Source organism: Rhinoraja longicauda, chromosome 14 (assembly GCF_053455715.1).
Source record: "Rhinoraja longicauda isolate Sanriku21f chromosome 14, sRhiLon1.1, whole genome shotgun sequence".
Taxonomy (NCBI): domain Eukaryota; kingdom Metazoa; phylum Chordata; class Chondrichthyes; order Rajiformes; family Arhynchobatidae; genus Rhinoraja; species Rhinoraja longicauda.
Window position 1 is genome coordinate 5,258,635 of NC_135966.1, and position 15,938 is coordinate 5,274,572.

A 15,938-nucleotide genomic window follows, 5' to 3' on the forward strand; every position below is an offset into this window, starting at 1 on the left:
AGACACAAACGGCTGGAGTAACTCAGCGGGACAGGCAGCATCTCTGGAGAGAAGGAATGGGTGACGTTTCGGGTCGAGACCCTTCCTCAGACCCAGAGTGAAACTCCTCCACTGTTCCGCTGAGTGTAATAAATCACTATGTTATAATACTGGTTAACATATTATTATTATAACATCACTGATATGATACTTTCCATATTATCTCCCTATGGAAGCATTCACACCATGACTCAGGTGATGGGTTATTGGATAAACTCACTGAACATTTAACAGATAATTGAATAGTGCTTAGTACAATCAGTCCAGTGCAGTCAGAAACGCTACTGAGCTTCTTAAAGTAATAAAATAAACATGAGAATTATTTTCTTTTGCTGCCATGGTATCGTTGATATCAGCCTTAAATTCTATTGCAAAATGTGGAACTAATCAACAAACTATTCCAATATTTTCTGCTGTTGTTTTTTAGCCTCTGCTGTATTTCGTCTTTCGTTTATATCTGTTGGTTTTAGAAAGTTTGTAATCTCTGTACTGTAAATACCATGAAAAATATCTGTCCAAATGCTCAGACTAACCACATTACAAACAGTATTAACTGACAATTTGAAACGTATAAGATTATTAAGGGGTTGGACACATCAGAGGCAGGAAACATGTTCCCAATGTTGGGGGAGTCCAGAACAAGGGGCCACAGTTTAAGAATAAGGGGTAGGCCATTTAGAACTGAGATGAGGAAAAACCTTTTCAGTCAGAGAGTTGTGAATCTGTGTAATTCTCTGCCTCAGAAGGCAGTGGAGGCCAATTCTCTGAATGCATTCAAGAGAGAGCTAGATAGAGCTCTTAAGGATAGCGGAGTCAGGGGGTATGGGGAGAAGGCAGGAACGGGGTACTGATTGAGAATGATCAGCCATGATCACATTGAATGGCGAAGCTGGCTCGAAGGGTCGAATGGCCTCCTCCTGCACCTATTGTCTATTGTCTATTGTCTATTGACAAATCTGTACGTTTTTGGATTAAACATAGAAACATAGAAAACATGTGCAGGAGGAGGCCATTTGGCCCTTCGAGCCAGCACCGCCTTTCATTGTGATCATGGCTGATCGTCCACAATCAGTAACCCGTGCCTGCCTTCTCCCCATATCCCTTGATTCCGCTAGCCCCTAGAGCTCTATCTAACTCTCTTTTAAATCCATCCAGTGAATCGGCCTCCACTGCCCTCTGTGGCAGAGAATTCCACAAATTCACAACTCTCTGGGTGCCATTTCTTTTTCTCACCTCAGTTTTAAATGGCCTCCCCTTGATTCATAGACTGTGTGGCCCCTGGTTCTGGACTCCCCCAACATTGAGATCATTTTTCCTGCATCTAGTTTGTCCAGTCCTTTCAAAGGATTGTGGATAGATGGAATTGGTGACCTTTCGGGTTGAGACCCTTCTTCTGAAGAAGGCTTTGGCGCCCAACCCAGGCGACTATTTGCAGAAGCAGAACTACAATCGCATGTTACAACTGCTCCACACTCTTAAAGCTCTACTCCTACAGAAACATTTCTTAGTTTAACTATGATCTTCATAAATCTTCCTCAGATCTGTCCTTGCTTATCAGGCAACTGAACCATCCTACCACAACCGGAGAGCAGTGCTGAACTACTATCTACCTCATTGGTGACCCTCGGACTATCCTTGATCGGACTTTACTGGCATTACCTTGCACTAAACGTTATTCCCTTATCACGTATCTGGGCACCGTAAACGTCTCGATTGTAATCATGTGTTGTCTTTCCGCTGACTGGATAGAGCACGCAACAAAAGCTTTTCACTGTACCTCGGGACAGGTGACAATAAACTAAACTGCGACTGTTACTGTCCACTTAAGCAGTGGTATTTTGAATGGTGAAGGTGTGAGCAGCCATGTTTATTTGAGAATGTAATGGAAACTTATAAGAGCAAGAAAATAAATAATAGCTGAAGGTTCACCTGCACCTCCTTCAACCTCATCTATTGCATCCGCTGCTCCAGATGTCAACTTATTTACATCGACGAAACCAAGCGCAGGCTCGGCGATCGCTTCGCTCCACACCTGCGCTCGGTCCGCGTTGGCCAAACTGGTCTCCCAGTGGCCGAGCACTTCAACTCCCCCTCCCATTCCCAGTCTGACCTTTCTGTCATGGGCCTCCTCCAGTGCCACAGTGAGGCCCACCGGAAATTGGAGGAACAGCACCTCATATTTCGCCTGGGCAACTTGCAGCCCAGTGGTATGAACGTCGACTTCTCCAACTTTAGATAGTTCCTCTGTCCCTCTCTTCCCCTCCCCCTTCCCAGATCTCCCTCCATCTTTCTGTCTCCTTCCTTTGTCCCGCCCACCTGACATCAGTCTGAAGAAGAGTCTCGACCCGAAACGTCACCCATTCCTTCTCTCCTGAGATGCTGCCTGACCTGCTGAGTTACTCCAGCATTTTGTGAATAAACACCTGCTATGACTTTCACAGTCGCCGGCATTCGCCTAAAAAAATCGCCTAAGTGGGACAGGGCCTTTAGTTCTGCCCACTGACCACAGCGAGAATTAGCTGTCAATATTTAAAGACACATTCTTAAGGCATTTGATGCCAGGCTCAAAACATATTTCTACTCCCTAGCGTTTGAGGCTCATTGAGGAGGCGCTGTGAACTGTTTGCGTACTACTGTATGTTTTCATTTTTTTTTCTATTGGAACCTAATCAAATGTACAGCACTTTGGTCAACGTGGGTTGTTTTTAAATGTGCTATACAAATAAAATTGACTTGACTTGACTAACAAAGCACTGGAAAGGGAATGTTAAAGGTTCAATCAGAATTCTTAGAAAATGGTCTTCCTTTGTAAGAGGTGTTGAGGCCAATGACTCTAGGATTAGCCACGGGTGTGAGATTCATTGAAATTCTGGTGACTTGGACAGCAAATTGACCCCATAATGGATTTAATGCATGGATGGGGAGCAGAGAATGTGCGTATTTAGAATTGAAACCATCTGAAACGTAATCAGAGTCTTTTTTACTGTGTTGATATGCGACATGAATTTTGGACAAATTAACCATGCTCGGTATATACTGAGGACTCATGCCTCCCCACAGCGGAGATGTAACAAATTGAAATGTTTACTCCTTATTAAATGGTACTTTGCATAAATATTTCACTAATTTCAGCAAATATTATGACAGTCTAGAATCTCATAAGCTTTTGATTACACTCCAGGCATATACCTGATGCAGCATAACTGTGTGAGGGATTGGTGCTTATCCAAGCACATCGTTTAATGCCCTTCATGATGAAATGGTAAGTTCATAGCCACTCATGGCAACATATACTGATTTCCTGTCTCAGTTTAGTTTTAGAGGTTAGACACAAACTGCTGGAGTAACTCAGCGGGGCGGGCAGCATGTCTGGGGAGAAGGAGTGGGTGACGTTTTGGGTCGAGACCCTTCTACCCGAAACGCCACCCCTTCCCCCTCTCCGGAGATGCTGCCCGTCCCGCTGAGTTACTCCAGCATTTTGCATCTATCTTCTGTGTAAACCAGCATCTGTAGATCCTTCCTACACACGTAGTTTAGTTTAGATTAGAATCACGGCACGGATACAAGCCCTTCGACCCACTGAGTCCGCGCCGACCAGTGATCCCCGCACACTAGCACAATCCTGCTCACAAGGGACAATTTACAATTTTTTATCGGCCAATTGACCTACGCACCTGCATGTCTTTGGAGTGTGGGAGGAGATCGGAGCACCCGGAGAGACGGGGAGAACGTACAAACTCCTGTACAGACAGCATCCGTGGTCAGGATCAAAACTGGGTCTCTGGCGCTGTGAGACACCAGCTCTATCTACCGTAGCGCCAATGTGCTGCCCCATTATTCAATGAGGAAGATAGACAATCGCAAAGGGACATGTTGGACAAGCTGGATGCTATCGGAATAACTTCTCACAAACAGAAATCAAAATAACTGCAGATATTGAATATCTAAAACAAAAAACTGAAAATATAACACGGAACTTATAAAGTACAGCACACGAAGTAACAAAATGAAAGGCTGAAGTCACTGGTGCAGTCAAGGCAGTTTGTAGTTCATGGTTTAGTTAGAACTTGTAGTGTTAGACAATAGACAATAGACAATAGGTGCAGGAGTAGGCCATTCAGCCCTTCGAGCCAGCACCGCCATTCAATGCGATCATGGCTGATCACTCTCAATCAGTACCCCGTTCCTGCCTTCTCCCCATACCCCCTAACTCCGCTATCCTTAAGAGCTCTATCCAGCTCTCTCTTGAAAGCATCCAACGAACTGGCCTCCACTGCCTTCTGAGGCAGAGAATTCCACACCTTCACCACCCTCTGACTGAAAAGATTCTTCCTCATCTCCGTTCTAAATGGCCTACCCCTTATTCTTAAACTGTGGCCCCTTGTTCTGGACTCCCCCAACATTGGGAACATGTTATCTGCCTCTAATGTGTCCAATCCCCTAATTATCTTATATGTTTCAATAAGATCCCCCCTCATCCTTCTAAATTCCAGTGTATACAAGCCCAATCGCTCCAGCCTTTCAACATACGACAGTCCCGCCATTCCGGGAATTAACCTAGTGAACCTACGCTGCACGCCCTCCATAGCAAGAATATCCTTCCTCAAATTTGGAGACCAAAACTGCACACAGTACTCCAGGTGCGGTCTCACCAGGGCCCGGTACAACTGTAGAAGGACCTCTTTGCTCCTATACTCAACTCCTCTTGTTACGAAGGCCAACATTCCATTGGCTTTCTTCACTGCCTGCTGTACCTGCATGCTTCCTTTCATTGACTGATGCACTAGGACACCCAGATCTCGTTGAACTCCCCCTCCTCCTAACTTGAGACCATTCAGATAATAATCTGCCTTTCTATTCTTGCTTCCAAAGTGAATAACCTCACACTTATCTACATTAAACTGCATCTGCCATGTATCCGCCCACTCACACAACCTGTCCAAGTCACCCTGCAGCCTTATTGCATCTTCCTCACAATTCACACTACCCCCCCAACTTAGTATCATCTGCAAATTTGCTAATGGTACTTTTAATCCCTTCGTCTAAGTCATTAATGTATATCGTAAATAGCTGGGGTCCCAGCACCGAACCTTGCGGTACCCCACTGGTCACTGCCTGCCATTCCGAAAGGGACCCATTTATCCCCACGTGTTCAATGGTTGTTGGGCAGAAGTTGTCCCTGCTGATGTTATTTCTTGCAAACAAAAAGCGATCCAATGATGAACGTGAGAACAGGCCCTTCGGCCCACCTTGTCCATACTGACCAAACTGGGGTAATCCTATTTGCCTGCATTTGGCCCATGGCCCAATGAGCAACATTTTATTACCAATTGGTAGTTTTGCCATTCAGTTTAGTTTAGTGTCATGTGTACCGAGGTACAGTGAAAAGCTTTTGTGGCATGCTATCCAGTCAGCAGAAAGACAATACATGATTACAATCGAGCCGTTTAGAGTGTATAGGTACATGACAAGGGAATGACGATACGTGCAAGGTAAAGCCAGCAGCGTCTGATCAAGGATAGTCCGAGGGTCACCGATGTGGTAGATAGTCCTGGATTACTATCTAGGGCCTGCTTGCACACTGTACAACTCCTTGCCTAAACATAACCAGTTTAGGGTGCAGACCAAATGTTTTTATTCGTTTCAAATTTCCGCTTCACTCAAAAACAAATTTGGAAAATGTTACATCAATGTAATCAAATGCTGGAATCTTGAGAAATATTCCCCACCCTCGGTGACAAACTGTCCCCAAGAAAATGATTGTGCAACCACAGATTTTGTCTTCCTTTAATTACTTTTATCGATCGCTGCTTAGAGTTCTTTTATGTGCAGTAGCTTCAAAATGTCTGGCTATTTTGATTCACGTGTCAGTCAAAAGAGCTCATGTTCTTTATGCGACTGATCGATCTCAACAGGACAGACACGAAACGCTGGAGTAACTCAGCGGGGACAGGCAGCATCTCTGGAGAGAAGGAATGGCTGACGTTTCAGGTCGAGACCCTTCCCCAGACAGTATCCCGTGCAGTGTGTTTGTGGAATTGTCAAGTCAAGTCAATTTTATTTGTACAGCACATTTAAAAACAACCCACATTAACTAAAGTGCTGTACATCAGTTCAGATACTAAGAAAACGAACATACAATGGCACACAAACATAACAGCACATACATAAACAGTTCACAGCGCCCCCTCAGAGGGCCTCAAACGCTAGGGAGTAGAGATAGGTTTTGAGCCTGGACTTAAAGGAGTCGATGGAGGGGGCAGTTCTGATGGGGAGAGGGATGCTGTTCCACAGTCTAGGAGCTGCAACCGCAAAAGCGCGGTCACCCCTGAGCTTAAGCCTAGACCGCGGGATAGTGAGTAGCCCCAAGTCGGCCGACCTGAGAGACCTTCTGTGGTATAACTTCTGGTAAGAACTTAATGTCTCACCATCTCTCCTTCATATCCTGTTATTGACTTGCTAAAACCTTATATCTTAGCAGGCTCCTCTCGTGACTCGTATGGCTTGCTAAAACCTTATGTCTTAGCAGGCTCTTAACGTGACTGAAGCATCACGTCAGTGAACTCTTAATTATACTCGTATTCTAACTCCACCCCTGGCCCCTCCCAGTCCATATATGGTCATTATGACCATATATGTAAGCCTAGTACTCATCTCACTCCCAAGCATCCAAAAATAACACAACAGGATACAAAATAATATAGTATGCTAAAATAGCTAATAAACACAAATGGCTCCTACACCTGGACATACACCTATTTCTCCCCTCCCCCTCCCTCTCCACCTACATTCCTTCCTCCGGCTTCACAATTCACAAACTCGTCGATCCTTTTGTCTCACACCTGCGATTTCATCTCTGGCCTTTGTCCAACCATCTGCCTATCAAACTTCCCCGTGGCCTGCATTTCCTCAACACTTGGCTTCAGTCGATGTGGGTCGATAGTGATATCAATTAAAACAACTTGATGAAATCATTTCTAACAAAATTAGCATGTAAGGTCGATGGCCCTTCCTCATGGAGCAACTCTGATGCAATATCACTGGCAGTAACCTTTCCTCTCCTCATCTCTCTGCCATTGCTATCTGACATTGAGAATCTTCAACATTCTCTCTTTTTATTTCACATTTCCTGCAACTGCAATTTTTTTGCTTTTCAAAGAAATAATTCTTAATGTTCCGGAAGGAACTGCAGATGCTAGAAGGAATGGCAGATGCTGGTTTAAACCAAAGATAGGCATGACAAGCTGGAGTAACTCAGCGGGTCAGACAACACCTCTGGAGAAAGGGAATAGGTGATGTTTCGGGTCGAGACCCTTCTTCAGACTGAGGGTCAGGGGAAGGTGAAACGAGACGGTGATGTAGAGTGAGATACGAATGAAAGATATCCAAAAAAGTAACGATGATCAAAGAAATGGTCCATTGTTGGCCGTAGGGTAGGTGACAATGAGTTACAGCCAATGAATCTCACCAAGACGACAGTGAAACTAGTACGCTGACGAGGGTGGGGGAGGGGCGGAGAGAGAGGGGATGCAAGGGAACTTGGAGGCCAATTCTCTGAATGCATTCAAGAGAGAGCTAGATAGAGCTCTTAAGGATAGCGGAGTCAGGGGGTATGGGGAGAAGGCAGGAACGGGGTACTGATTGAGAATGATCAGCCATGATCACATTGAATGGTGGTGCTGGCTCAAGGGGCCGAATGGCCTACTCCTGCACCTATTGTCTATTGTCTATTGTTACTTGAAGTTAGAGAAATCAATTACTCATTCCGCTGGGGTGTAAGCTACCCAAGTGAAATATGAGGTGCTGTTTCTCCAATTTGCGCTGGGCCTCACTCTGACAGTGGAGGAGGCCCAGGACAGAAAGGTCAGTGTGGGAACGGGGAGGGGAGTTGAAGTGTTTGGCGACCGGGAGATCAGGAAGGTCAAGGCGGATCGAGCATGAATGTTTACACTGCGGCATCAATTAAATCCACAGCATTTGAATTTAGCATTATCTCTCTCTAATCTCTCTGCACGGTGGCGCAGCGGTAGAGTTGCTGCCTTACAGCGAATGCAGCGCCGGAGACTCAGGTTCGATCCTGACTACAGGCGCCGTCTGTACGGAGTTTGTACGTTCTCCCCGTGACCTGCGTGGGTTTTCTCCGAGATCTTCGGTTTCCTCCCACACTACAAAGACGCACAGGTATGTAGGTTAATTGACTGGGTAAATGTAAAAATTGTCCCTAGTGTGTGTAGGATAGTGTTAATGTGCGGGGATCGCTGGTCGGCGCGGACTCGGTGGGCTGAAGGGCCTGTTTCTGCGCTGTATCTCTAAACAAAAAGTTCCCAAACCAAGCTGTATGCGTGGATGCGGTGTGCAAAAATGTCTGTTTCTGAGCTGTACAACTCTACGACCCTTAGTTGTAGTTTTAATTTCAGTATTGGAGATACAGCGTTTGAAACAGGCCCTTCGGCCCACCGAGTCTGCAATGACCCAGCGATCCCCGTACACTAACACTACCCTACACACACCACGGGACAATTTACAAATCTTTACCGAAGCCAATTAACCTACAAATCCCTTGGATGAAGGGATTAAAAGTACCATTAGCAAATTTGCAGATGATACAAAGCTGGGTGGTAGTGTCAACTGTGAGGAAGATGCTATGAGGTTGCAGGGTGACTTGGACAGGTTGTGTGAGTGGGCGGATGCATGGCTGATGCAGTTTAATGTGGATAAGTGTGAGGTTATCCACTTTGGTGGTAAGAATAGGAAGGCAGAGTATTATCTGAATGGTGTCAAGTTAGGAAAAGGGGACGTACAACGAGATCTGGGTGTCCTAGTGCATCAGTCACTGAAAGGAAGCGTGCAGGTACAGCAGGCAGTGAAGAAAGCCAATGGAATGTTGGCCTTCATAACAAGGGGAGTTGAGTATAGGAGCAAAGAGGTCCTTCTGCAGTTGTACAGGGCCCTGGTGAGACCGCACCTGGAGTACTGTGTGCAGTTTTGCTCTCCAAATTTGAGGAAGGATATTCTTGCTATTGAGGGCGTGCAGCGTAGGTTTACTAGGTTAATTCCCGGAATGGCGGGACTGTCATATGTTGAAAGACTGGAGCAATTAGGCTTGTATACACTGGAATTTAGAAGGATGAGGGGGGATCTTATTGAAACATATAAGATAATTAGGGGATTGGACACATTAGAGGCAGGAAACATGTTCCCAATGTTGGGGGAGTCCAGAACAAGGGGCCACAGTTTAAGAATAAGGGGTAGGCCATTTAGAACGGAGATGATGAAGAACTTTTTCAGTCAGAGAGTGGTGAAGGTGTGGAATTCTCTGCCTCAGAAGGCAGTGGAGGCCAATTCTCTGAATGCATTCAAGAGAGAGCTAGATAGACTTCTTAAGGATAGCGGAGTCAGGGGGTATGGGGAGAAGGCAGGAACGGGGTACTGATTGAGAATGATCAGCCATGATCACATTGAATGGCGGTGCTGGCTCGAAGGGCCGAATGGCCTCCTCCTGCACCTATTGTCTATTGTCTATTGTCAAACCTGTATGTCTTTGGATTGTGGGAGGAAACCGGGGAAAGCCCAGGCGGTCATAGGGAGAACGTACAAACTCTGTGCAGACAAACAGCCGCAGCTGGGATCGAACCCGGGTCTCTGGCGCTGTGAGGCAGCAACTCTACCGCTGCGCCACTCTTCATAATCTGTGGCTGGTGATCATCTCCAAGTGGGTGTGACTGGAGTTGACTGCAGCTGTGGTAACGCCATCCAACAACACCACACATCCAGCAGGCAGCTGCTAAATTTAAACGAGCAAGACAATTGCAGTGGCATGCTCTTCGATCGTTTAAACAAATTGGTAGCTCGTTTCCTTTCCTCCCTTCAAATTATAATTATTGTCAGAAGCATTTTGAATGAAATTAAAGTGACTAATTTTGAATAAAGCTTTAAACGGAACAAATTGAAAGTTTTTTTAAATTTCCAACGGAACAGAAATAGTCCGACGTAATTTCTAAGTGCGTTTTAATCAAGATGTCACCAAGACTGAAAATCAGAGTGATTGAACCGGGACGACTTCCAAGGAATTTTGCAAAATAAACCATTTTTCTTTTGAGAGAAAGTGAAAAGGCTATTTGGCATTTCACTCGAACGCACAGCGACTTTAGTTAAGGTTTTCTTTAGTTTAGTTTTAGTTTAGAGATACAATACAATACAATATATCTTTATTGTCATTGTACAGGGGTACAACGAGATTGGGAATGCGCCTCCCATACGATGCAATAAATTAATTAATTTCAACAACAACAACCCAACGAAACAAATTGTAACAGTTTTGAAACAGAATAAAGTGCAAGTAGATCTGTGCCGGTTCACTGTGCGATGTGACCATCCGGCTCAGCAGGGCCGGTTCATAGCAGCTATGGCCCTGGGGATGAAGCTGTTCCTGAGTCTGGAGGTGCGGGCGTAGAAGGCCTTGTATCGCCTGCCCGATGGTAGAAGTTCGAACAGACTGTTGCAGGGGTGTGAAGAGTCTTTGTGGATGCTGGTGGCTTTTCTGAGGCATCGTGTGTTGTAGATGCCCTCCAAGGCTGGTAGCTATGTTCCGATGGTCCTCTGAGCTCTATGGACTACCCGCTGAAGAGCTTTCCTTTCTGCCTCCGTGCAGCTGAGGTACCACACAGGGATGCCATGTGTTAGGATGCTCTCTATGGTGCAGCGGTAGAATGTCGTCAGCAGCTGTTGGGGTAGACCAGACTTCTTCAGTGTTCTTAGGTAGAACAGTCATTGCTGTGCCTTCCTGACCAGCGCAGCAGTGTTATTGGGTTACAGCGCGGAAACAGGCCCTTCGGCCCACCGGGTCTGTGCCGACCAGCGATCCCTGCACATTAATACTATCCTATACCCACTCGGGACAATTTTTACATTTACCAAGCCAATTAACCTACAAACCAGTACGTCTTTGGAGTGTGGGAGTCTCGGAGAAAAGCCACGCAGGTCACGGGGAGAATGTATAAACTCCGTACAGACAGCACCCGTGGTCGGGATCGAACCCGGGTCTCCGGCGCTGCATTTGCTGTAGGAAGCAACTCTACTGCTGCGCCACCGTGACCGCCCAAACATTCTGATTAATATAGTTCCTTTAAGCTAAATTTCCTACTTGCTCCAGGGGGACTTGAACTCACATCTCTGGATCAATAATGCAACTCCCAGTCCACTAACCTAACTATTACACTATCAAAGTCCTATCGTTTTAGAGTTTGTCGTTGTTTTGTGTCTCATTGCGTCCACGTTATAACTGATGAGGCTGTCGTGTAAATTGGAATCATCTGTGTCTTCCATCTCTCAATGGCATCACGATGAAAGGAAATTGAGGCATGGGAATTGAGAAATTATGCATATTGAACTCTTGGTAGCATTTCAATCACTGCGAGTCGGCCTCTGAAAGATCTGACTTAGGACTGGCCCACCCTACGTCCAAAGTCCAAAATGGGTTTCACTAGCTGGTCAAAGAGGCATGGAATCAAGCCCCTGGGCCCATCTTGCCCATGCCAACCAACATGCCCCATCTAAACTAGTCCCATTTGCCTGCGTTTTGGCCCATATCCTTCCAATCCTCTCCTATCCAAGTACCTGTCCAAGTGTCTGTTAAATATTGTTATAGTACCTGCCCCCACTGGTCGACACAAAATGCTGGAGTAACTCAACGGGACAGGTAGCATCTCAGGAGAGAAGGAATGGCTGACGTTTCGGGTCGAGACCCTTCTTCAGACTGAGGTCTGGAGAAGGGTCTCGACCCGAAATGTCACCCATTCCTTCTCTCCAGAGATGCTGCCTGTCCGGCTGAGTTACTCCAGCAGTTTATTTCTACCTGCGATTTAAACCAGCATCTGCAGTTTTTTCCTACCTCCTGTAACATACACCCACCAATCTCTGTATGAAAAAGCTCTCCCTCGAGTTCCTATTAAATCCTGGAGGTAAACACAAAATGCTCCAGCACTTTGCGTGGTAACCTAAAATAATCTTTAGGTGTATTTGTAGGAAGTAACTGTAGATACTGGTTTAAACTGAAGATAGAACCCAAAAAGCTGGGGTCACTCAGCAAGACAGGGAGCATCTCTGGAGAAAATGAACAGGTCTGAAGAAGGGTTGTGACCCGGAACTTCACCTATTGCTATTGAGGGCGTGCAGCATAGGTTTACTAGGTTAATTCCCGGAATGGCGGGACTATCATATGTTGAAAGACTGGAGCGACTAGGCTTGTATACACTGGAATTTAGAAGGATGAGAGGAGATCTTATCGAAACGTATAAGATTATTAAGGGGTTGGACAAGTTAGAGGCAGGAAACATGTTCCCAATGTTGGGGGAGTCTAGAACAAGGGGCCACAGTTTAAGAATAAGGGGTAGGCCATTTAGAACTGAGATGAGGAAACACTTTTTCAGTCAGAGAGTTGTGAATCTGTGGAATTCTCTGCCTCAGAAGGCAGTGGAGGCCAATTCTCTGAATGCATTCAAGAGAGAGCTAGATAGAGCTCTTAAGGATAGCGGAGTCAGGGGGTATGGGGAGAAGGCAGGAACGGGGTACTGATTGAGAATGATCAGCCATGATCACATTGAATGGCGGTGCTGGCTCGAAGGGCCGAATGGCCTCTTCCTGCACCTATTGTCTATTGTCTATATCACTTTTCTCCAGAGGTGCTGCCTGTCCTGCTGAGTTACTCCAGCGTTTTGAATCTATTTAACATAATGTTTGGCTGTAACGGAGATATCAACAGCTAATCGAAATCAGATGCCAATAAGAATATGGAATAAGAGATGAATGTACAAGAAACGTCGAGGACAAATGCGTGATGATACTCTCGGGGTTAGCTGCAATTAGTATGACCAGGAATGCCTTCCATCAGCCTGAAGCAAGCACCATGCCCAAATAACAGGGAGAAAATTGATTTAGAATGTGCACACACATTACTTGGCAGCTGCCATGATTGCATTCAGCTCAAGCACAGACATCACTAACTTAAATCATTTCCCTATTTCTCCACATGTGGATGAGGCTAAGGACATCTGGAATTAAATCTAAAAGTGGGAATGTCAGACGCGAGTTAGAATTCCATGACAGTAATGGAAAAGGACGATTGCAGATGACACTTCGAGCAGCAGCCTGTTCCCTGAATCATCGCTAATTTGTCCCCATCCACTTGAGATCAAAATCTGAATCAAAGTTGCATTTCCTCCACTTCGGCAAACTGCAGATGCAGTTACTAGTGAAGCTGACGACTTTCGTTGGGCAGGCTGGTGCAAATAAGCTTTGAAGAAAGCTTTGAGAAATGGGGCAGCACGGTGGCGCAGCGGTAGAGTTGCTGCCTCACAGCGCCGGAGACTCAGGTTCGATCCTGACCACGGGTGCTGTCTGTACGGAGTTTGTACGTTCTCCTCGTGACCCGCGTGGGTTTTCTCCGAGACCTTTGGTTTCCTCACACACTCCAAAGATGTATGGGTTTGTAGGTTAATTGGCCTGCTTTTGTGTACTTGGTATAAGTGTAAATTGTCCCTAGTGTGTGTCGTTGTTGTTGTTGTTGTTCGTCCTTCGGGTTGGAAGATGACCATGACTTCACTTTCAGTTGGAGGATTGGTGACTGTGGGTCCAGAAGTGACTGGTGAAGCCAATCTGGGCCCGGAAGGCACGCCCACACATAGGACACAAGTGGCTGGGTGCTGCAGTGGGAGTGGAGGTAGCCCGGGCCTTGCGCGCGGTGCGTTTCCTCTGGGCCTCTGCAGTCAGGGCCGTCTTAACGCATGGGCCTGATAGGCACTTGCCCGGGGCCCCACGAGCATAGGGGCCCTATGCTGATCTGTGTATGTTAAGTGACTTGCAATAAATAAATACTACTTTAAAAATGTATGTTCAATAAGTGCTTTTTTCGCAACATTTTCCATCCCTAAGTGCTTCTCACAGCGATCTGTTTCGCAACAATTAGCTCCCTAAGTGCTTTGCTTTTCCATCCCTAAGTGCTTCTCACAGCGATCTGTAAGTGCTTTTCGCAACAATGTAGCACCCTAAGTCCATCGCTAAGTGCTTTTCGGTAAGTGCTTTTCGCCGGCACGACAGGGGGGGGGGGGCTGGTAGGGAAAGGGGGGTGGGGGAGAGTAACGGTAGGGGCTGCTTTGCCCGGGGGCCCATAATGCTGTAAAAACGGCCCTGTCTGCAGTGCGTCTGTTCTCTGCTGCACGGGCTCCTGTGGTGAGCTTGCTACGCCATGTTGGACGGTCCAGAGCAAGAGACTCCCAAGTGCTGAGGTTGATGTCCAAGTCTTTGAGGGACACTTTGAGGCAGTCCTTAAACCGTTTCTTCTGTCCTCCTACTGAGCGCTTGCCCTGACACAGTTCTCCATACAGAAGCTGTTTTGGCAGTCGACTCTCGGGCATTCTGACGACATGGCCTGCCCATCTGGCTTGGGCTTTCCGTAGGAGGGTGTGGATGCTGGGGATTCCGGCCCGTTCCAAGACCTCTGTGTCGGGAATTTTGTCCTGCCACCTGATGTGAAGGAGTCTGCGTAGGCAGCTCAAGTGAAAGTGGTTGAGCTGTTTGGCACGTCTGCTGTAGACAGTCCAGGTCTCACTGGCATAGAGAAGAGTGGTGAGTCCCACTGCACGGTAGACCTTCAGCGTGGTGGTGAGACTGAGTCCTCTCAACTCCCAAACATTCTCACGCAATGTTCACCACTCGCGAGAGGGTAGTGTTAATGTGTGGGGATCGCAGGTTGACACGGACCCGGTGCGCTGTTTCCGCGCTGCGTCTCTAAACTAAACTAAAGGAGCCTTTTCTTATTCTTCACTCTTCGTGAATATATAATTGCTTAGTTTAGTTTAGTTTGGAGAAACACAGTGTTAGAGAAACAGGGTGGAAACAGGCCCCTCGGCCCACCGAGTCCACACTGACCAACGATCCCCACGCATTAATACTATCCCACACACACACTAGGGACAATTTACATTTATACCAAGACAATTAACCTACAAACCTGTACGTCTTTGGAGTGTGGGAGGAAACCGAAGATCTTGAAGAAAACCCACGCAGGTCACGGGGAGAACTTACAAACTCCGTACAGACAGCGCCCGTAGTCGGGATCGAACCCAGGACTCTGGCACTGTAAGAGCTGTAAAGCAGCAACTCTACCGCTGTGCCACCGTGCCGCTGGGACAGATCACATTTATTGCAAACCACAGTTGCTGCACAACAGTTTAATTCCAAACATGATTGCTGATTTTTCTTTTATCTACATTTTAATGAACATTCCAATTTACTGGCTAAATCTTTTAAACGACTGCTAATTTAATGGAGTTTCACATTTTGGATTCAATGCAAAGGATTTGAATGATATCACTCATTCTTAGTATTAATTCTTCAAAACAGTAGTGATAACAATCAGGGCCATCTTTGCAGCATTATGGGCCCCGGGCAAAGCAGTGTACTGGGGCCCCTACGACAACTACTCACAGGAATAAAAATGTAAATGGTCGATAAAATTAAACATATATTTATTTTATTGGCACTTCCAACAAAATCGGCGTTGAAACAGTTTCATATCATCATATATATCATATATATACAGCGCGGAAACAGGCCTTTTCGGCCCACCAAGTCCGCGCCGCCCAGCGATCCCCGCACATTAACACTATCCTACACCCACTAGGGACAATTTTTTACATTTACCCAGTCAAATTAACCTACATACCCGTACGTCTTTGGAGTGTGGGAGGAAACCGAAGATCTCGGAGAAAACCCACGCAGGTCAAGGGGAGAACGTACAAACTAAGACGGCCCTGCCCACCCCCCTTTCCCTACCAGCCCCCCCCTGTCGTGCCGGTGAAAAGCACTTACCGAAAAGCACTTAGCGATGGACTTAGGGTGCC